Here is a 23,281-nt window from a genome sequence, read left to right on the forward strand (position 1 = left end):
CTCACCTGTAATCAGGAGGGAACCCAGTGCTGCATCTTTTAGCCCACCACTGACCCTGAAAAGTAATTCTAAGCGTACTTACCAGTAACTTGTATATCCTTCCATAGGAATGCATTGTGTGGTTTTCAGCAGAAAAGTGTCATAAGTGTCCAATTTTGAAACGTACAAATATTCCTCTAAAATCATTCGGAATATGAATTCCGATTCACTCACCTTTAATCAGGAGAGAACCCAGTGCTGCATCTTTTAGCCCATCACTGACCCTGAAAAGTAATTCTAAGCGTACTTACCAGTAACTTGTATTTCCTTCCATAGGAATCCATTGTGTTGTTTTCAGCAGAAAAGTTTCGAAGAGTCCAATTTTGAAACGTACAAATATTCCTCTAAAATCAGCCGAACTACGAATTCTGATTTACTCACCTGTAATCAGGAGAGAACCCAGTGCTGCATCTTTTAGCCCAGCACTGACCCTGAAAAGCAATTCTAAGCGTACTTACCAATAACTTGTATTTCCTTCCATAAGAATCCATTGTGTGGTTTTCAGCAGAAAAGTTTCTAAGTGTCCATTTTTGAAACGTACAAATATTCCTCTAAAATCAACCGAACTACGAATTCCGATTTAATCACCTGTAATCAGGAGGGAACCCAGTGCTGCATCTTTTAGCCCAGCACTGACACTGAAAAGTAATTCTAAGCGTACTTACCAGTAACTTGTATTTCCTTCCATAGGAATCCATTGTGTGGTTTTCAGCAGAAAAGTGTCATAAGTGTCCAATTTTGAAACGTACAAATATTCCTCTAAAATCGGCCGAACTACGAATTCCGATTCACTCACCTGTAATCAGGAGAGAACCCAGTGCTGCATCTTTTAGCCCAGCACTGACCCTGAAAAGTAATTCTAAGCGTACTTACCAGTAACTTGTATTTCCTTCCATAGGAATCCATTGTGTGGTTTTCAGCAGAAAAGTTTCGAACAGTCCAATTTTGAAAGGTACAAATATTCCTCTAAAATCAGCCAAACTACGAATTCCGATTTACTCACCTGTTATCATGAGAGAACCCAGGGCTGCATCTTTCAGCCCAGCACTGACCCTGAAAAGTAATTCTAAGCGTACTTACCAGTAACTTGTATTTCCTTCCATAGGAATCCATTGTGTGGTTTTCAGAAGAAAAGTTTCGAAGAGTCCAATTTTGAAACGTACAAATATTACTCTAAAATCAGCCGAACTACAAATTCCGATTTACTCACCTGTAATCAGGAAAGACGCCAGTGCTGCATCTTTTAGGGCAGCACTGACCCTGAAAAGCAATTCTAAGCGTACTTACCAGTAACTTGTATTTCCTTCCATAAGAATCCATTGTGTGGTTTTCAGCAGAAAAGTTTCTAAGTGTCCAATTTTGAAAGGTACAAATATTCCTCTAAAATCAGCCGAACTACGAATTCCGATTTACTTACCTGTTATCATGAGAGAACCCAGGGCTGCATCTTTTAGCCCAGCACTGACCCTGAAAAGTAATTCTAAGCGTACTTACCGGTAACTTGCATTTCCTTCCATAGGAATCCATTGTGTGGTTTTCAGCAGAAAAGTTTCTAAGTGTCCAATTTTGAAAGGTACAAGTATTCCTCTAAAACCAGTCGAACTACGAATTCCGATTTACTCACCTGTAATCAGGAGGGAACCCAGTGCTGCATCTTTTAGCCCAGCACTGACACTGAAAAGTAATTCTAAGCCTACTTACCAGTAACTTGTATTTCCTTCCATAGGAATCCATTGTGTGGTTTTCAGCAGAAAAGTGTCATAACTGTCCAATTTTGAAACGTACAAATATTCCTCTAAAATCAGCCGAACTACGAATTCCGATTCACTCACCTGTAATCAGGAGAGAACCCAGTGCTGCATCTTTTAGCCCAGCACTGACCCTGAAAAGTAATTCTAAGCGTACTTACCAGTAACTTGTATTTCCTTCCATAGGAATCCATTGTGTTGTTTTCAGCAGAAATGTTTCGAAGAGTCCAATTTTGAAACGTACAAATATTCCTCTAAAATCAGCCGAACTACGAATTCCGATTTACTCACCTGTAATCAGGAGAGAACCCAGTGCTGCATCTTTTAGCCCAGCACAGACCCTGAAAAGCAATTCTAAGCATACTTACCAGTAACTTGTATTTCCTTCCATAGGAATCCATTGTGTGGTTTTCAGCAGAAAAGTTTCTAAGTGTCCAATTTTGAAAGGTACTAATATTCCTCTAAAATCAGCCGAACTACGAATTCCGATTTACTCACCTGTAATCAGGAGGGAACCCAGTGCTGCATCTTTTAGCCCAGCACTGACCCTGAAAAGTAATTCTAAGCGTACTTACCAGTAACTTGTATTTCCTTCCATAGGAATCCATTGTGTGGTTTTCAGCAGAAAAGTTTCGAACAGTCCAATTTTGAAAGGTACAAATATTCCTCTAAAACCAGCCGAACTACGAATTCCGATTTACTTACCTGTTTTTATGAGAGAACCCAGGGCTGCATCTTTTAGCCCAGCACTGACCCTGAAAAGTAATTCTAAGCGTACTTACCAGTAACTTGCATTTCCTTCCATAGGAATCCATTGTGTGGTTTTCAGCGGAAAAGTTTCTAAGTGTCCAATTTTGAAAGGTACAAATATTCCTCTAAAATCAGCCGAACTACGAATTCCGATTTACTAACCTGTTATCATGAGAGAACCCAGGGCTGCATCTTTCAGCCCAGCACTGACCCTGAAAAGTAATTCTAAGCATACTTACCAATAACTTGTATTTCCTTCCATAGGAATCCATTGTGTGGTTTTCAGCAGAAAAGTTTTGAAGAGTCCAATTTTGAAACTTACAAATATTACTCTAAAATCAGCCGAACTACAAATTCCGATTTACTCACCTGTAATCAGGAAAGAAGCCAGTGCTGCATCTTTTAGGGCAGCACTGACCCTGAAAAGCAATTCTAAGCGTACTTACCAGTAACTTGTATTTCCTTCCATAAGAATCCATTGTGTGGTTTTCAGCAGAAAAGTTTCTAAGTGTCCAATTTTGAAAGGTACAAATATTCCTCTAAAATCAGCCGAACTACGAATTCCGATTTACTTACCTGTAATCATGAGAGAACCCAGGGCTGCATCTTTTAGCCCAGCACTGACCCTGAAAAGTAATTCTAAGCGTACTTACCAGTAACTTGCATTTCCTTCCATAGGAATCCATTGTGTGGTTTTCAGCAGAAAAGTTTCTAAGTGTTTATTTTTGAAACGTACAAATATTCCTCTAAAACCAGCCGAACTACGAATTCTGATTTACTCACCTGTAATCAGGAGGGAACCCAGTGCTGCATCTTTTAGCCCACCACTGACCCTGAAAAGTAATTCTAAGCGTACTTACCAGTAACTTGTGTATCCTTCCATAGGAATGCATTGTGTGGTTTTCAGCAGAAAAGTGTCATAAGTGTCCAATTTTGAAACGTACAAATATTCCTCTAAAATCAGCCGGAATATGAATTCCGATTCACTCACCTTTAATCAGGAGAGAACCCAGTGCTGCATCTTTTAGCCCATCACTGACCCTGAAAAGTAATTCTAAGCGTACTTACCAGTAACTTGTATTTCCTTCCATAGGAATCCATTGTGTTGTTTTCAGCAGAAAAGTTTCGAAGAGTCCAATTTTGAAACGTACAAATATTCCTCTAAAATCAGCCGAACTACGAATTCTGATTTACTCACCTGTAATCAGGAAAGAAGCCAGTGCTGCATCTTTTAGGGCAGCACTGACCCTGAAAAGCAATTCTAAGCGTACTTACCAGTAACTTGTATTTCCTTCCATAAGAATCCATTGTGTGGTTTTCAGCAGAAAAGTTTCTAAGTGTCCAATTTTGAAAGGTACAAATATTCCTCTAAAATCAGCCGAACTACGAATTCCGATTTACTTACCTGTAATCATGAGAGAACCCAGGGCTGCATCTTTTAGCCCAGCACTGACCCTGAAAAGTAATTCTAAGCGTACTTACCAGTAACTTGCATTTCCTTCCATAGGAATCCATTGTGTGGTTTTCAGCAGAAAAGTTTCTAAGTGTTTATTTTTGAAACGTACAAATATTCCTCTAAAACCAGCCGAACTACGAATTCTGATTTACTCACCTGTAATCAGGAGGGAACCCAGTGCTGCATCTTTTAGCCCACCACTGACCCTGAAAAGTAATTCTAAGCGTACTTACCAGTAACTTGTGTATCCTTCCATAGGAATGCATTGTGTGGTTTTCAGCAGAAAAGTGTCATAAGTGTCCAATTTTGAAACGTACAAATATTCCTCTAAAATCAGCCGGAATATGAATTCCGATTCACTCACCTTTAATCAGGAGAGAACCCAGTGCTGCATCTTTTAGCCCATCACTGACCCTGAAAAGTAATTCTAAGCGTACTTACCAGTAACTTGTATTTCCTTCCATAGGAATCCATTGTGTTGTTTTCAGCAGAAAAGTTTCGAAGAGTCCAATTTTGAAACGTACAAATATTCCTCTAAAATCAGCCGAACTACGAATTCTGATTTACTCACCTGTAATCAGGAGAGAACCCAGTGCTGCATCTTTTAGCCCAGCACTGACCCTGAAAAGCAATTCTAAGCGTACTTACCAATAACTTGTATTTCCTTCCATAAGAATCCATTGTGTGGTTTTCAGCAGAAAAGTTTCTAAGTGTCCATTTTTGAAACGTACAAATATTCCTCTAAAATCAACCGAACTACGAATTCCGATTTAATCACCTGTAATCAGGAGGGAACCCAGTGCTGCATCTTTTAGCCCAGCACTGACACTGAAAAGTAATTCTAAGCGTACTTACCAGTAACTTGTATTTCCTTCCATAGGAATCCATTGTGTGGTTTTCAGCAGAAAAGTGTCATAAGTGTCCAATTTTGAAACGTACAAATATTCCTCTAAAATCGGCCGAACTACGAATTCCGATTCACTCACCTGTAATCAGGAGAGAACCCAGTGCTGCATCTTTTAGCCCAGCACTGACCCTGAAAAGTAATTCTAAGCGTACTTACCAGTAACTTGTATTTCCTTCCATAGGAATCCATTGTGTTGTTTTCAGTAGAAATGTTTGGAAGAGTCCAATTTTGAAACGTACAAATATTCCTCTAAAATCAGCCGAACTACGAATTCCGATTTACTCACCTGTAATCAGGAGAGAACCCAGTGCTGCATCTTTTAGCCCAGCACAGACCCTGAAAAGCAATTCTAAGCATACTTACCAGTAACTTGTATTTCCTTCCATAGGAATCCATTGTGTGGTTTTCAGCAGAAAACTTTTTAAGTGTCCAATTTTGAAAGGTACAAATATTCTTCTAAAATCAGCCGAACTACGAATTCTGATTTACTCACCTGTAATCAGGAGGGAACCCAGTGCTGCATCTTTTAGCCCAGCACTGACCCTGAAAAGTAATTCTAAGCGTACTTACCAGTAACTTGTATTTCTTTCCATAGGAATCCATTGTGTGGTTTTCACCAGAAAATGTTCTGTGTCCAATTTTGAAACGTACAAATATTCCTCTAAAACCAGCCGAACTACGAATTCCGATTCACTCACCTGTAATCAGGAGAGAACCCAGTCCTGCATCTTTTAGCCCAGCACCAACCCTGAAAAGTAATTCTTAAGCGTACTTACCAGTAAGTTGTATTTCCTTCCATAGGAATCCATTGTGTGGTTTTCAGCAGAAAAGTTTCGAAGAGTCCAATTTTGAAACGTACAAATATTCCTCTAAAACCAGCCGAACTACGAATTCCGATTTACTCACCTGTAATCAGGAGGGAACCCAGTGCTGCATCTTTTAGGCCAGCACTGACCCTGAAAAGTAATTCTAAGCATACTTACCAGTAACTTGTATTTCCTTCTATAGGAATCCATTGTGTGGTTTTCAGCAGAGCAGTTTCTAAGGGTCCATTTTTGAAACGTACAAATATTCCTCTAAAATCAACCGAACTACGAATTCCGATGTACTCACCTATCAGGAGAGAACCCGGGGCTGCATCTTTTTGCCCAGCACTGACCCTGAAAAGTAATTCTAAGCGTACTTACCAGTAACTTGCATTTCCTTCCATAGGAATCCATTGTGTGGTTTTTAGCAGAGAAGTTTCAAAGGGTCCATTTTTGAAACGTACAAATATTCCTCTAAAATCAGCCGAACTACGAATTCCGATTTACTCACCTGTTATCATGAGAGAACCCAGGGCTGCATCTTTCAGCCCAGCACTGACCCCGAAAAGTAATTCTAAGCATACTTACCAGTAACTTGTATTTCCTTCCATAGGAATCCATTGTGTGGTTTTCAGCAGAAAAGTTTCGAAGAGTCCAATTTTGAAACGTACAAATATTACTCTAAAATCAGCCGAACTACAAATTCCGATTTACTCACCTGTAATCAGGAAAGAAGCCAGTGCTGCATCTTTTAGGGCAGCACTGACCCTGAAAAGCAATTCTAAGCGTACTTACCAGTAACTTGTATTTCCTTCCATAAGAATCCATTGTGTGGTTTTCAGCAGAAAAGTTTCTAAGTGTCCAATTTTGAAAGGTACAAATATTCCTCTAAAATCAGCCGAACTATGAATTCCGATTTACTTACCTGTAATCATGAGAGAACCCAGGGCTGCATCTTTTAGCCCAGCACTGACCCTGAAAAGTAATTCTAAGCGTACTTACCAGTAACTTGCATTTCCTTCCATAGGAATCCATTGTGTGGTTTTCAGCAGAAAAGTTTCTAAGTGTTTATTTTTGAAACGTACAAATATTCCTCTAAAACAAGCCGAACTACGAATTCTGATTTACTCACCTGTAATCAGGAGGGAACCCAGTGCTGCATCTTTTAGCCTAGCACTGACCCTGAAAAGTAATTCTAAGCGTACTTACCAGTAACTTGTATATCCTTCCATAGGAATGCATTGTGTGGTTTTCAGCAGAAAAGTGTCATAAGTGTCCAATTTTGAAACGTACAAATATTCCTCTGAAATCAGCCGGAATATGAATTCCGATTCACTCACCTTTAATCAGGAGAGAACCCAGTGCTGCATCTTTTAGCCCATCACTGACCCTGAAAAGTAATTCTAAGCGTACTTACCAATAACTTGTATTTCCTTCCATAAGAATCCATTGTGTGGTTTTCAGCAGAAAAGTTTCTAAGTGTCCAATTTTGAAAGGTACAAGTATTCCTCTAAAATCAGCCGACCTACGAATTCCGATTTACTCACCTGTTATCATGAGAGAACCCAGGGCTGCATCTTTTAGCCCAGCACTGACCCTGAAAAGTAATTCTAAGCGTACTTACCAGTAACTTGCATTTCCTTCCATAGGAATCCATTGTGTGGTTTTCAGCAGAAAAGTTTCTAAGTGTGCATTTTTGAAACGTACAAATATTCCTCTAAAATCAACCGAACTATGAATTCCGATTTACTCACCTGTAATCAGGAGGGAACCCAGTGCTGCATCTTTTAGCCCAGCACTGACACTGAAAAGTAATTCTAAGCGTACTTACCAGTAACTTGTATTTCCTTCCATAGGAATCCATTGTGTGGTTTTCAGCAGAAAAGTGTCATAAGTGTCCAATTTTGAAACGTACAAATATTCCTCTAAAATCAGCCGAACTACGAAATCCGATTCACTCACCTGTAATCAGGAGAGAACCCAGTGCTGCATCTTTTAGCCCAGCACTGACCCTGAAAAGTAATTCTAAGCGTACTTATCAGTAACTTGTATTTCCTTCCATAGGAATCCATTGTGTGGTTTTCAGCAGAAAAGTGTCATAAGTGTCCAATTTTGAAACGTACAAATATTCCTCTAAAATCAGCCGAACTACGAAATCCGATTCACTCACCTGTAATCAGGAGAGAACCCAGTGCTGCATCTTTTAGCCCAGCACTGACCCTGAAAAGTAATTCTAAGCGTACTTACCAGTAACTTATATTTCCTTCCATAGGAATCCATTGTGTTGTTTTCAGCAGAAATGTTTCGAAGAGTCCAATTTTGAAACGTAAAAATATTCCTCTAAAATCAGCCGAACTACGAATTCCGATTTACTCACCTGTAATCAGGAGAGAACCCAGTGCTGCATCTTTTAGCCCAGCACAGACCCTGAAAAGCAATTCTAAGCATACTTACCAGTAACTTGTATTTCCTTCCATAGGAATCCATTGTGTGGTTTTCAGCAGAAAACTTTCTAAGAGTCCAATTTTGAAAGGTACAAATATTCCTCTAAAACCAGCCGAACTACGAATTCCGATTCACTCACCTGTAATCAGGAGAGAACCCAGTCCTGCATCTTTTAGCCCAGCACCAACCCTGAAAAGTAATTCTTAAGCGTACCTACCAGTAAGTTGTATTTCCTTCCATAGGAATCCATTGTGTGGTTTTCAGCAGAAAAGTTTCGAAGAGTCCAATTTTGAAACGTACAAATATTCCTCTGAAACCAGCCGAACTACGAATTCCGATTTACTCACCTGTAATCAGGAGAGAACCCAGTGCTGCATCTTTTAGGCGAGCACTGACCCTGAAAAGTAATTCTAAGCATACTTACCAGTAACTTGTATTTCCTTCCATAGGAATCCATTGTGTGGTTTTCAGCAGAAAAGTGTCATAAGTGTCCAATTTTGAAACGTACAAATATTCCTCTAAAATCAGCCAAACTACGAATTCCGATTCACTCACCTTTAATCAGGAGAGAACCCAGTGCTGCATCTTTTAGCCCAGCACTGACCCTGAAAAGTAATTCTAAGCGTACTTACCAGTAACTTGTATTTCCTTCCATAGGAATCCATTGTGTTGTTTTCAGCAGAAAAGTTTCGAAGATTCCAATTTTGAAACGTACAAATATTCCTCTAAAATCAGCCGAACTACGAATTCCGATTTACTCACCTGTAATCAGGAGAGAACCCAGTGCTGCATCTTTTAGCCCAGTACTGACCCTGAAAAGCAATTCTAAGCGTACTTACCAGTAACTTGTATTTCCTTCCATAAGAATCCATTGTGTGGTTTTCAGCAGAAAAGTTTCTAAGTGTCCAATTTTGAAAGGTACAAATATTCCTCTAAAATCAGCCGAACTACGAATTCCGATTTACTCACCTGTTATCAGGAGAGAACCCAGAGCTGCATCTTTCAGCCCAGCACTGACTCTGAAAAATAATTCTAAGCGTACTTACCAGTAACTTGTATTTCCTTCCATAGGAATCCATTCTGTGGTTTTCAGCAGAAAAGTTTCTAAGTGTCCAATTTTGAAAGGTACAAATATTCCTCTAAAATCAGCCAAACTACGAATTCCGATTTACTCACCTATAGTCAGGAGAGAACCCAGTGCTGCATCTTTTAGCCCAGCAGTGACCCTGAAAAGTAATTCTAAGCGTACTTACCAGTAACTTTTATTTCCTTCCATAGGAATCCACTGTGTGGTTTTCACCAGAAAATGTTCTAAGTGTCCAATTTTGAAACGTACAAATATTCCTCTAAAATCAGCCGAACTACGAATTCCGATTAACTCACCTGTAATCAGGAGAGAACCCAGTGCTGCATCTTTTAGCCCAGCACTGACCCTGAAAAGTAATCCTAAGCGTACTTACCAGTAACTTGTATTTCCTTCCATAGGAATCCACTGTGTGGTTTTCACCAGAAAATGTTCTGTGTCCAATTTTGAAATGTAGAAATATTCCTCTAAAATCAGCCGAACTACGAATTCCGATTTACTCACCTGTAATCACGAGAGAACACGGTGCTGCATCTTTTAGCCCAGCACTGACCCTGAAAAGTATTTCTAAGTGTACTTACCAGTAACTTGTATTTCCTTCCATAGGAATCTATTGTGTGGTTTTCAGCAGAAAAGTTTCGAAGAGTCCAATTTTGAAACGTACAAATATTCCTCTAAAACCAGCCGAACTACAAATTCGATTCACTCACCTGTAATCAGGAGGGAACCCAGTGCTGCATCTTTTAGCCCAGCTCTGACCCTGAAAAGTAATTCTAAGCATACTTACCAGTAACTTGTATTTCCTTCCATAGGAATCCATTGTGTGGTTGTCAGCAGAAAAGTGTCATAAGTGTCCAATTTTGAAACGTACAAATATTCCTCTAAAATCAGCCGAACTACGAATTCCGATTCACTCACCTTTAATCAGGAGAGAACCCAGTGCTGCATCTTTTAGCCCAGCACTGACCCTGAAAAGTAATTCTAAGCATACTTACCAGTAACTTGTATTTCCTTCCATAGGAATCCATTGTGTTGTTTTCAGCAGAAAAGTTTCTAAGTGTCCAATTTTGAAAGGTACAAATATTCCTCTAAAATCAGCCGAACTACGAATTCCGATTTACTCACCTGTTATTATGAGAGAACACAGGGCTGCATCTTTTAGCCCAGCACTGACCCTGAAAAGTAATTCTAAGCGTACTTACCAGTAACTTGCATTTCCTTCCATAGGAATCCATTGTGTGGTTTTCAGCAGAAAAGTTTCGAAGAGTCCAATTTTGAAACGTACAAATATTCCTCTAAAATCAGCCAAACTACGAATTCCGATTCACTCACCTTTAATCAGGAGAGAACCCAGTGCTGCATCTTTTAGCCCAGCACTGACCCTGAAAAGTAATTCTAAGCGTACTTACCAGTAACTTGTAGTTCATTCCATAGGAATCCATTGTGTGGTTTTCAGCAGAAAAGTGTCATAAGTGTCCAATTTTGAAACGTACAAATATTCCTCTAAAATCAGCCGAACTACGAATTCCGATTCACTCACCTTTAATCAGGAGAGAACCCAGTGCTGCATCTTTTAGCCCAGCATTGACCCTGAAAAGTAATTCTAAGCGTACTTACCAGTAACTTGTATTTTTTCCATAGGAATCCATTGTGTGGTTTTCACCAGAAAATGTTCTAAGTGTCCAATTTTGAAACGTAAAAATATTCCTCTAAAACCAGCCGAACTACGAATTCCGATTTACTCACCTGTAATCAGGAGGGAACCCAGTGCTGCATCTTTTAGCCCAGCACTGACCCTGAAAAGTAATTCTAAGCGTACTTACCAGTAACTTGTATTTCCTTCCATAGGAATCCATTGTGTGGTTTTCAGCAGAAAAGTTTCTAAGTGTCCAATTTTGAAACGTACAAATATTCCTCTAAAATCAGCCGAAACACGAATTCCAATTTACTTACCTGTAATCAGGAGAGAACCTAGTGCTGCATCTTTTAGCCCAGCACTGACCCTGAAAAGTAATTCTAAGCGTACTTACCAGTAACTTGCATTTCCTTCCATAGGAAACCATTGTGTGGTTTTCAGCAGAGAAGTTTCAAAGGGTCCATTTTTGAAACGTAAAAATATTCCTCTAAAACCAGCCGAACTACGAATTCCGATTTACTCACCTGTAATCAGGAGGGAACCCAGTGCTGCATCTTTTAGCCCAGCACTGACCCTGAAAAGTAATTCTAAGCGTACTTACCAGTAACTTGTATTTCCTTCCATAGGAATCCATTGTGTGGTTTTCAGCAGAAAAGTTTCTAAGTGTCCAATTTTGAAACGTACAAATATTCCTCTAAAATCAGCCGAAACACGAATTCCAATTTACTTACCTGTAATCAGGAGAGAACCCAGTGCTGCATCTTTTAGGGCAGCACTGACCCTGAAAAGCAATTCTAAGCGTACTTACCAGTAACTTGTATTTCCTTCCATAAGAATCCATTGTGTGGTTTTCAGCAGAAAAGCTTCTAAGTGTCCAATTTTGAAAGGTACAAATATTTCTCTAAAATCAGCCGAACTATGAATTCCGATTTACTCACCTGTTATCATGAGAGAACCCAGGGCTGCATCTTTTAGCCCAGCACTGACCCTGAAAAGTAATTCTAAGCGTACTTACCAGTAACTTGCATTTCCTTCCATAGGAATCCATTGTGTGGTTTTCAGCAGAAAAGTTTCTAAGTGTCCATTTTTGAAACATACAAATATTCCTCTAAAATCAACCGAACTACGAATTCCAATTTACTCACCTGTAATCAGGAGAGAACCCAGTGCTGCATCTTTTAGCCCAGCACTGACCCTGAAAAGTAATTCTAAGCGTACTTACCAGTAACTTGTATTTCTTTCCATAGGAATCCATTGTGTGGTTTTCACCAGAAAATGTTCTGTGTCCAATTTTGAAACGTACAAATATTCCTCTAAAAGCAGCCGAACTACGAATTCCGATTTACTCACCTGTAATCAGGAGGGAACCCAGTGCTGCATCTTTTAGCCCAACACTGACCCTGAAAAGTAATTCTAAGCGTACTTACCAGTAACTTGTATTTCCTTCCATAGGAATCCATTGTGTGGTTTTCAGCAGAAAAGTGTCATAAGTGTCCAATTTTGAAACGTACAAATATTCCTCTAAAAGCAGCCGAACTACGAATTCCGATTCACTCACCTGTAATCAGGAGAGAACCCAGTGCTGCATCTTTTAGCCCAGCACTGACCCTGAAAAGTAATTCTTAAGCGTACTTACCAGTAACTTGTATTTCTTTCCATAGGAATCCATTGTGTGGTTTTCACCAGAAAATGTTCTGTGTCCAATTTTGAAACGTACAAATATTCCTCTAAAAGCAGCCGAACTACGAATTCCGATTTACTCACCTGTAATCAGGAGGGAACCCAGTGCTGCATCTTTTAGCCCAACACTGACCCTGAAAAGTAATTCTAAGCGTACTTACCAGTAACTTGTATTTCCTTCCATAGGAATCCATTGTGTGGTTTTCAGCAGAAAAGTGTCATAAGTGTCCAATTTTGAAACGTACAAATATTCCTCTAAAAGCAGCCGAACTACGAATTCCGATTCACTCACCTGTAATCAGGAGAGAACCCAGTGCTGCATCTTTTAGCCCAGCACTGACCCTGAAAAGTAATTCTTAAGCGTACTTACCAGTAACTTGTATTTCCTTCCATAGGAATCCATTGTGTGGTTTTCAGCAGAAAAGTTTCGAACAGTCCAATTTTGAAAGGTACAAATATTCCTCTAAAATCAGCCAAACTACGAATTCCGATTTACTCACCTGTTATCATGAGAGAACCAAGGGCTGCATCTTTCAGCCCAGCACTGACCCTGAAAAGTAATTCTAAGCGTACTTACGAGTAACTTGTATTTCCTTCCATAGGAATCCATTGTGTGGTTTTCAGCAGAAAAGTTTCGAAGAGTCCAATTTTGAAACGTACAAATATTACTCTAAAACCAGCCGAACTACAAATTCCGATTTACTCACCTGTAATCAGGAAAGAAGCCAGTGCTGCATCTTTTAGGGCAGCACTGACCCTGAAAAGCAATTCTAAGCGTACTTACCAGTAACTTGTATTTCCTTCCATAAGAATCCATTGTGTGGTTTTCAGCAGAAAAGTTTCTAAGTGTCCAATTTTGAAACATACAAATATTCCTCTAAAATCAGCCGAACTACGAATTCCGATTCACTCACCTTTAATCAGGAGAGAACCCAGTGCTGCATCTTTTAGCCCAGCACTGACCCTGAAAAGTAATTCTAAGCGTACTTACCAGTAACTTGTATTTCCTTTCATAGGAATCCATTGTGTTGTTTTCAGCAGAAAAATTTCGAAGAGTCCAATTTTGAAACATACAAATATTCCTCTAAAATCAGCCGAACTACGAATTCTGATTTACTCACCTGTATTCAGGAGAGAACCCAGTGCTGCATCTTTTAGCCCAGCACTGACCCTGAAAAGCAATTCTAAGCGTACTTACCAGTAACTTGTATTTCCTTCCATAAGAATCCATTGTGTGGTTTTCAGCAGAAAAGTTTCTAAGTGTCCAATTTTGAAAGGTACAAGTATTCCTCTAAAATCAGCCGACCTACGAATTCCAATTCACTCACCTGTTATCAGGAGAGAACCCAGTGCTGCATCTTTTAGCCCAGCACTGACCCTGAAAAGTAATTCTAAGCGTACTTACCAGTAACTTGCATTTCCTTCCATAGGAATCCATTGTGTGGTTTTCAGCAGAGCAGTTTCTAAGGGTCCATTTTTGAAACGTACAAATATTCCTCTAAAATCAACCGAACTACGAATTCCGATGTACTCACCTATCAGGAGAGAACCCGGGGCTGCATCTTTTTGCCCAGCACTGACCCTGAAAAGTAATTCTAAGCGTACTTACCAGTAACTTGTAGTTCCTTCCATAGGAATCCATTGTGTGGTTTTCAGCAGAAAAGTGTCATAAGTGTCCAATTTTGAAACGTACAAATATTCCTCTAAAATCAGCCAAACTACGAATTCCGATTCACTCACCTTTAATCAGGAGAGAACCCAGTGCTGCATCTTTTAGCCCAGCACTGACCCTGAAAAGTAATTCTAAGCGTACTTACCAGTAACTTGTATTTCCTTCCATAGGAATCCATTGTGTTGTTTTCAGCAGAAAAGTTTCGAAGATTCCAATTTTGAAACGTACAAATATTCCTCTAAAATCAGCCGAACTACGAATTCCGATTTACTCACCTGTAATCAGGAGAGAACCCAGTGCTGCATCTTTTAGCCCAGTACTGACCCTGAAAAGCAATTCTAAGCGTACTTACCAGTAACTTGTATTTCCTTCCATAAGAATCCATTGTGTGGTTTTCAGCAGAAAAGTTTCTAAGTGTCCAATTTTGAAAGGTACAAATATTCCTCTAAAATCAGCCGAACTACGAATTCCGATTTACTCACCTGTTATCAGGAGAGAACCCAGAGCTGCATCTTTCAGCCCAGCACTGACTCTGAAAAATAATTCTAAGCGTACTTACCAGTAACTTGTATTTCCTTCCATAGGAATCCATTCTGTGGTTTTCAGCAGAAAAGTTTCTAAGTGTCCAATTTTGAAAGGTACAAATATTCCTCTAAAATCAGCCAAACTACGAATTCCGATTTACTCACCTATAGTCAGGAGAGAACCCAGTGCTGCATCTTTTAGCCCAGCAGTGACCCTGAAAAGTAATTCTAAGCGTACTTACCAGTAACTTTTATTTCCTTCCATAGGAATCCACTGTGTGGTTTTCACCAGAAAATGTTCTAAGTGTCCAATTTTGAAACGTACAAATATTCCTCTAAAATCAGCCGAACTACGAATTCCGATTAACTCACCTGTAATCAGGAGAGAACCCAGTGCTGCATCTTTTAGCCCAGCACTGACCCTGAAAAGTAATTCTAAGCGTACTTACCAGTAACTTGTATTTCCTTCCATAGGAATCCACTGTGTGGTTTTCACCAGAAAATGTTCTGTGTCCAATTTTGAAATGTAGAAATATTCCTCTAAAATCAGCCGAACTACGAATTCCGATTTACTCACCTGTAATCACGAGAGAACACGGTGCTGCATCTTTTAGCCCAGCACTGACCCTGAAAAGTATTTCTAAGTGTACTTACCAGTAACTTGTATTTCCTTCCATAGGAATCTATTGTGTGTTTTTCAGCAGAAAAGTGTCATAAGTGTCCAATTTTGAAACGTACAAATATTCCTCTAAAATCAGCCGAACTACAAATTCGATTCACTCACCTGCAATCAGGAGAGAACCCAGTGCTGCATCTTTTAGCCCTGCACTGACCCTAAAAAGTAATTCTAAGCGTACTTACCAGTAACTTGTATTTCCTTCCATAGGAATCCATTGTGTGGTTTTCAGCAGAAAAGTTTCGAAGAGTCCAATTTTGAAACGTACAAATATTCCTCTAAAACCAGCCGAACTACGAATTCTGATTTACTCACCTGTAATCAGGAGGGAACCCAGTGCTGCATCTTTTAGCCCAGCTCTGACCCTGAAAAGTAATTCTAAGCATACTTACCAGTAACTTGTATTTCCTTCCATAGGAATCCATTGTGTGGTTGTCAGCAGAAAAGTGTCATAAGTGTCCAATTTTGAAACGTACAAATATTCCTCTAAAATCAGCCGAACTACGAATTCCGATTCACTCACCTTTAATCAGGAGAGAACCCAGTGCTGCATCTTTTAGCCCAGCACTGACCCTGAAAAGTAATTCTAAGCGTACTTACCAGTAACTTGTATTTCCTTTCATAGGAATCCATTGTGTTGTTTTCAGCAGAAAAATTTCGAAGAGTCCAATTTTGAAACATACAAATATTCCTCTAAAATCAGCCGAACTACGAATTCTGATTTACTCACCTGTAATCAGGAGAGAACCCAGTGCTGCATCTTTTAGCCCAGCACTGACCCTGAAAAGCAATTCTAAGCGTACTTACCAGTAACTTGTATTTCCTTCCATAAGAATCCATTGTGTGGTTTTCAGCAGAAAAGTTTCTAAGTGTCCAATTTTGAAAGGTACAAGTATTCCTCTAAAATCAGCCGACCTACGAATTCCGATTCACTCACCTGTTATCAGGAGAGAACCCAGTGCTGCATCTTTTAGCCCAGCACTGACCCTGAAAAGTAATTCTAAGCGTACTTACCAGTAACTTGCATTTCCTTCCATAGGAATCCATTGTGTGGTTTTCAGCAGAGCAGTTTCTAAGGGTCCATTTTTGAAACGTACAAATATTCCTCTAAAATCAACCGAACTACGAATTCCGATGTACTCACCTATCAGGAGAGAACCCAGGGCTGCATCTTTTTGCCCAGCACTGACCCTGAAAAGTAATTCTAAGCGTACTTACCAGTAACTTGTAGTTCCTTCCATAGGAATCCATTGTGTGGTTTTCAGCAGAAAAGTGTCATAAGTGTCCAATTTTGAAACGTACAAATATTCCTCTAAAATCAGCCAAACTACGAATTCCGATTCACTCACCTTTAATCAGGAGAGAACCCAGTGCTGCATCTTTTAGCCCAGCACTGACCCTGAAAAGTAATTCTAAGCGTACTTACCAGTAACTTGTATTTCCTTCCATAGGAATCCATTGTGTTGTTTTCAGCAGAAAAGTTTCGAAGATTCCAATTTTGAAACGTACAAATATTCCTCTAAAATCAGCCGAACTACGAATTCCGATTTACTCACCTGTAATCAGGAGAGAACCCAGTGCTGCATCTTTTAGCCCAGTACTGACCCTGAAAAGCAATTCTAAGCGTACTTACCAGTAACTTGTATTTCCTTCCATAAGAATCCATTGTGTGGTTTTCTGCAGAAAAGTTTCTAAGTGTCCAATTTTGAAAGGTACAAATATTCCTCTAAAATCAGCCGAACTACGAATTCCGATTTACTCACCTGTTATCAGGAGAGAACCCAGAGCTGCATCTTTCAGCCCAGCACTGACTCTGAAAAATAATTCTAAGCGTACTTACCAGTAACTTGTATTTCCTTCCATAGGAATCCATTCTGTGGTTTTCAGCAGAAAAGTTTCTAAGTGTCCAATTTTGAAAGGTACAAATATTCCTCTAAAATCAGCCAAACTACGAATTCCGATTTACTCACCTATAGTCAGGAGAGAACCCAGTGCTGCATCTTTTAGCCCAGCAGTGACCCTGAAAAGTAATTCTAAGCGTACTTACCAGTAACTTTTATTTCCTTCCATAGGAATCCACTGTGTGGTTTTCACCAGAAAATGTTCTAAGTGTCCAATTTTGAAACGTACAAATATTCCTCTAAAATCAGCCGAACTACGAATTCCGATTAACTCACCTGTAATCAGGAGAGAACCCAGTGCTGCATCTTTTAGCCCAGCACTGACCCTGAAAAGTAATTCTAAGCGTACTTACCAGTAACTTGTATTTCCTTCCATAGGAATCCACTGTGTGGTTTTCACCAGAAAATGTTCTGTGTCCAATTTTGAAATGTAGAAATATTCCTCTAAAATCAGCCGAACTACGAATTCCGATTTACTCACCTGTAATCACGAGAGAACACGGTGCTGCATCTTTTAGCCCAGCACTGACCCTGAAAAGTATTTCTAAGTGTACTTACCAGTAACTTGTATTTCCTTCCATAGGAATCTATTGTGTGTTTTTCAGCAGAAAAGTGTCATAAGTGTCCAATTTTGAAACGTACAAATATTCCTCTAAAATCAGCCGAACTACAAATTCGATTCACTCACCTGCAATCAGGAGAGAACCCAGTGCTGCATCTTTTAGCCCTGCACTGACCCTAAAAAGTAATTCTAAGCGTACTTACCAGTAACTTGTATTTCCTTCCATAGGAATCCATTGTGTGGTTTTCAGCAGAAAAGTTTCGAAGAGTCCAATTTTGAAACGTACAAATATTCCTCTAAAACCAGCCGAACTACGAATTCTGATTTACTCACCTGTAATCAGGAGGGAACCCAGTGCTGCATCTTTTAGCCCAGCTCTGACCCTGAAAAGTAATTCTAAGCATACTTACCAGTAACTTGTATTTCCTTCCATAGGAATCCATTGTGTGGTTGTCAGCAGAAAAGTGTCATAAGTGTCCAATTTTGAAACGTACAAATATTCCTCTAAAATCAACCGAACTACGAATTCCGATTTACTCACCTGTAATCAGGAGAGAACCCAGTGCTGCATCTTTTAGCCCAGCACTGACCCTGAAAAGTAATTCTAAGCGTACTTACCAGTAACTTGTATTTCCTTCCATAGGAATCCATTGTGTGGTTTTCAGCAGAAAAGTTTCTAAGTGTCCAATTTTGAAACGTACAAATATTCCTCTAAAATCAGCCGAACTACGAATTCCAATTTACTTACCTGTAATCAGGAGAGAACCTAGTGCTGCATCTTTTAGCCCAGCACTGACCCTGAAAAGTAATTCTAAGCGTACTTACCAGTAACTTGCATTTCCTTCCATAGGAATCCATTGTGTGGTTTTCAGCAGAGCAGTTTCTAAGGGTCCATTTTTGAAACGTACAAATATTCCTCTAAAATCAACCGAACTACGAATTCCGATGTACTCACCTATCAGGAGAGAACCCGGGGCTGCATCTTTTTGCCCAGCACTGACCCTGAAAAGTAATTCTAAGCGTACTTACCAGTAACTTGTAGTTCATTCCATAGGAATCCATTGTGTGGTTTTCAGTAGAAAAGTGTCATAAGTGTCCAATTTTGAAACGTACAAATATTCCTCTAAAATCAGCCGAACTACGAATTCTGATTCACTCACCTTTAATCAGGAGAGAACCCAGTGCTGCATCTTTTAGCCCAGCACTGACCCTGAAAAGTAATTCTAAGCGTACTTACCAGTAACTTGTATTTTTTCCATAGGAATCCATTGTGTGGTTTTCACCAGAAAATGTTCTAAGTGTCCAATTTTGAAACGTAAAAATATTCCTCTAAAACCAGCCGAACTACGAATTCCGATTTACTCACCTGTAATCAGGAGGGAACCCAGTGCTGCATCTTTTAGCCCAGTACTGACCCTGAAAAGTAATTCTAAGCGTACTTACCAGTAACTTGTATTTCCTTCCATAGGAATCCATTGTGTGGTTTTCAGCAGAAAAGTTTCTAAGTGTCCAATTTTGAAACGTACAAATATTCCTCTAAAATCAGCCGAAACACGAATTCCAATTTACTTACCTGTAATCAGGAGAGAACCTAGTGCTGCATCTTTTAGCCCAGCACTGACCCTGAAAAGTAATTCTAAGCGTACTTACCAGTAACTTGTATATCCTTCCATAGGAATCCATTGTGTGGTTTTCAGCAGAAAAGTGTCATAAGTGTCCAATTTTGAAACGTACAAATATTCCTCTAAAATCAGCCAAACTACGAATTCCGATTCACTCACCTTTAACCAGGAGAGAACCCAGTGCTGCATCTTTTAGCCCAGCACTGACCCTGAAAAGTAATTCTAAGCGTACTTACCAGTAACTTGTATTTCCTTCCATAGGAATCCATTGTGTTGTTTTCAGCAGAAAAGTTTCGAAGAGTCCAATTTTGAAACATACAAATATTCCTCTAAAATCAGCCAAACTACGAATTCCGATTTACTCACCTGTAATCAGGAGAGAACCCAGTGCTGCATCTTTTAGCCCAGCACTGACCCTGAAAAGCAATTCTAAGCGTACTTACCAGTAACTTGTATTTCCTTCCATAAGAATCCATTGTGTGGTTTTCAGCAGAAAAGTTTTTAAGTGTCCAATTTTGAAAGGTACAAGTATTCCTCTAAACCAGTCGAACTACGAATTCCGATTTACTCACCTGTAATCAGGAGGGAACCCAGTGCTGCATCTTTTAGCCCAGCACTGACACTGAAAAGTAATTCTAAGCGTACTTACCAGTAACTTGTATTTCCTTCCATAGGAATCCATTGTGTGGTTTTCAGCAGAAAAGTGTCATAACTGTCCAATTTTGAAACGTACAAATATTCCTCTAAAATCAGCCGAACTACGAATTCCAATTTACTCACCTGTAATCAGGAGAGAACCCAGTGCTGCATCTTTTAGCCCAGCACTGACCCTGAAAAGTAATTCTAAGCGTACTTACCAGTAACTTGTATTTCTTTCCATAGGAATCCGTTGTGTGGTTTTCACCAGAAAATGTTCTGTGTCCAATTTTGAAACGTACAAATATTCCTCTAAAAGCAGCCGAACTACGAATTCCGATTTACTCACCTGTAATCAGGAGGGAACCCAGTGCTGCATCTTTTAGCCCAACACTGACCCTGAAAAGTAATTCTAAGCGTACTTACCAGTAACTTGTATTTCCTTCCATAGGAATCCATTGTGTGGTTTTCAGCAGAAAAGTGTCATAAGTGTCCAATTTTGAAACGTACAAATATTCCTCTAAAATCAGCCGAACTACGAATTCCGATTCACTCACCTGTAATCAGGAGAGAACCCAGTGCTGCATCTTTTAGCCCAGCACTGACCCTGAAAAGTAATTCTTAAGCGTACTTACCAGTAACTTGTATTTCCTTCCATAGGAATCCATTGTGTGGTTTTCAGCAGAAAAGTTTCGAAGAGTCCAATTTTGAAACGTACAAATATTACTCTAAAATCAGCCGAACTACAAATTCCGATTTACTCACCTGTTATCATGAGAGAACCAAGGGCTGCATCTTTCAGCCCAGCACTGACCCTGAAAAGTAATTCTAAGCGTACTTACCAGTAACTTGTATTTCCTTCCATAGGAATCCATTGTGTGGTTTTCAGCAGAAAAGTTTCGAAGAGTCCAATTTTGAAACGTACAAATATTACTCTAAAATCAGCCGAACTACAAATTCCGATTTACTCACCTGTAATCAGGAAAGAAGCCAGTGCTGCATCTTTTAGGGCAGCACTGACCCTGAAAAGCAATTCTAAGCGTACTTACCAGTAACTTGTATTTCCTTCCATAAGAATCCATTGTGTGGTTTTCAGCAGAAAAGTTTCTAAGTGTCCAATTTTGAAAGGTACAAATATTCCTCTAAAATCAGCCGAACTACGAATTCCGATTTACTTACCTGTTATCATGAGAGAACCCAGGGCTGCATCTTTTAGCCCAGCACTGACCCTGAAAAGTAATTCTAAGCGTACTTACCAGTAACTTGTATATCCTTCCATAGGAATCCATTGTGTGGTTTTCAGCAGAAAAGTGTCATAAGTGTCCAATTTTGAAACGTACAAATATTCCTCTAAAATCAGCCGAACTACGAATTCCGATTCACTCACCTTTAATCAGGAGAGAACCCAGTGCTGCATCTTTTAGCCCAGCACTGACCCTGAAAAGTAATTCTAAGCGTACTCACCAGTAACTTGTATTTCCTTCCATAGGAATCCATTGTGTTGTTTTCAGCTGAAAAATTTCGAAGAGTCCAATTTTGAAACATACAAATATTCCTCTAAAATCAGCCGAACTACGAATTCCGATTTACTCACCTGTAATCAGGAGAGAACCCAGTGCTGCATCTTTTAGCCCAGCACTGACCCTGAAAAGCAATTCTAAGCGTACTTACCAGTAACTTGTATTTCCTTCCATAAGAATCCATTGTGTGGTTTTCAGCAGAAAAGTTTCTAAGTGTCCAATTTTGAAAGGTACAAGTATTCCTCTAAAATCAGCCGACCTACGAATTCCGATTCACTCACCTGTTATCAGGAGAGAACCCAGTGCTGCATCTTTTAGCCCAGCACTGACCCTGAAAAGTAATTCTAAGCGTACTTACCAGTAACTTGCATTTCCTTCCATAGGAATCCATTGTGTGGTTTTCAGCAGAGCAGTTTCTAAGGGTCCATTTTTGAAACGTACAAATATTCCTCTAAAATCAACCGAACTACGAATTCCGATGTACTCACCTATCAGGAGAGAACCTGGGGCTGCATCTTTTTGCCCAGCACTGACCCTGAAAAGTAATTTTAAGCGTACTTACCAGTAACTTGTAGTTCCTTCCATAGGAATCCATTGTATGGTGTTCAGCAGAAAAGTGTCATAAGTGTCCAATTTTGAAATGTACAAATATTCCTCTAAAACCAGCCGAACTACGAATTCCGATTCACTCACCTTTAATCAGGAGAGAACCCAGTGCTGCATCTTTTAGCCCAGCACTGACCCTGAAAAGTAATTCTAAGCGTACTTACCAGTAACTTGTATTTCTTTCCATAGGAATCCATTGTGTGGTTTTCACCAGAAAATGTTCTAAGTGTCCAATTTTGAAACGTACAAATATTCCTCTAAAATCAGCCGAAACACGAATTCCAATTTACTTACCTGTAATCAGGAGAGAACCTAGTGCTGCATCTTTTAGCCCAGCACTGACCCTGAAAAGTAATTCTAAGCGTACTTACCAGTAACTTGCATTTCCTTCCATAGGAATCCATTGTGTGGTTTTCAGCAGAGAAGTTTCAAAGGGTCCATTTTTGAAACGTACAAATATTCCTCTAAAATCAACCGAACTACGAATTCCGATGTACTCACCTATCAGGAGAGAACCCGGGGCTGCATCTTTTTACCCAGCACTGACCCTGAAAAGTAATTCTAAGCGTACTTACCAGTAACTTGTATTTCCTTTCATAGGAATCCATTGTGTGGTTTTCACCAGAAAAGTGTCATAAGTGTCCAATTTTGAAACGTACAAATATTCCTCTGAAATCAGCCGAGCTACGAATTCCAATTTACTCACCTCTAATCTGGAGAGAACCCAGTGCTGCATCTTTTAGCCCAGCACTGACCCTGAAAAGTAATTCTAAGTGTACTTACCAGTAACTTGTATTTCCTCCCATAGGAATCCATTGTGTGGTTTTCAGCAGAAAAGTGTCATTAGTGTCCAATTTTGAAACGTACAAATATTCCTCTAAAATACTGCCGAACTATGAATTCCGATTCACTCACCGGTAATCAGGAGAGAACCCAGTGCTGCATCTTTTAGGGCAGCACTGACCCTGAAAAGCAATTCTAAGCATACTTACCAGTAACTTGTATTTCCTT

This window comes from Triturus cristatus, chromosome 1_1 (genome assembly GCF_964204655.1).
Source record: "Triturus cristatus chromosome 1_1, aTriCri1.1, whole genome shotgun sequence".
Taxonomy (NCBI): domain Eukaryota; kingdom Metazoa; phylum Chordata; class Amphibia; order Caudata; family Salamandridae; genus Triturus; species Triturus cristatus.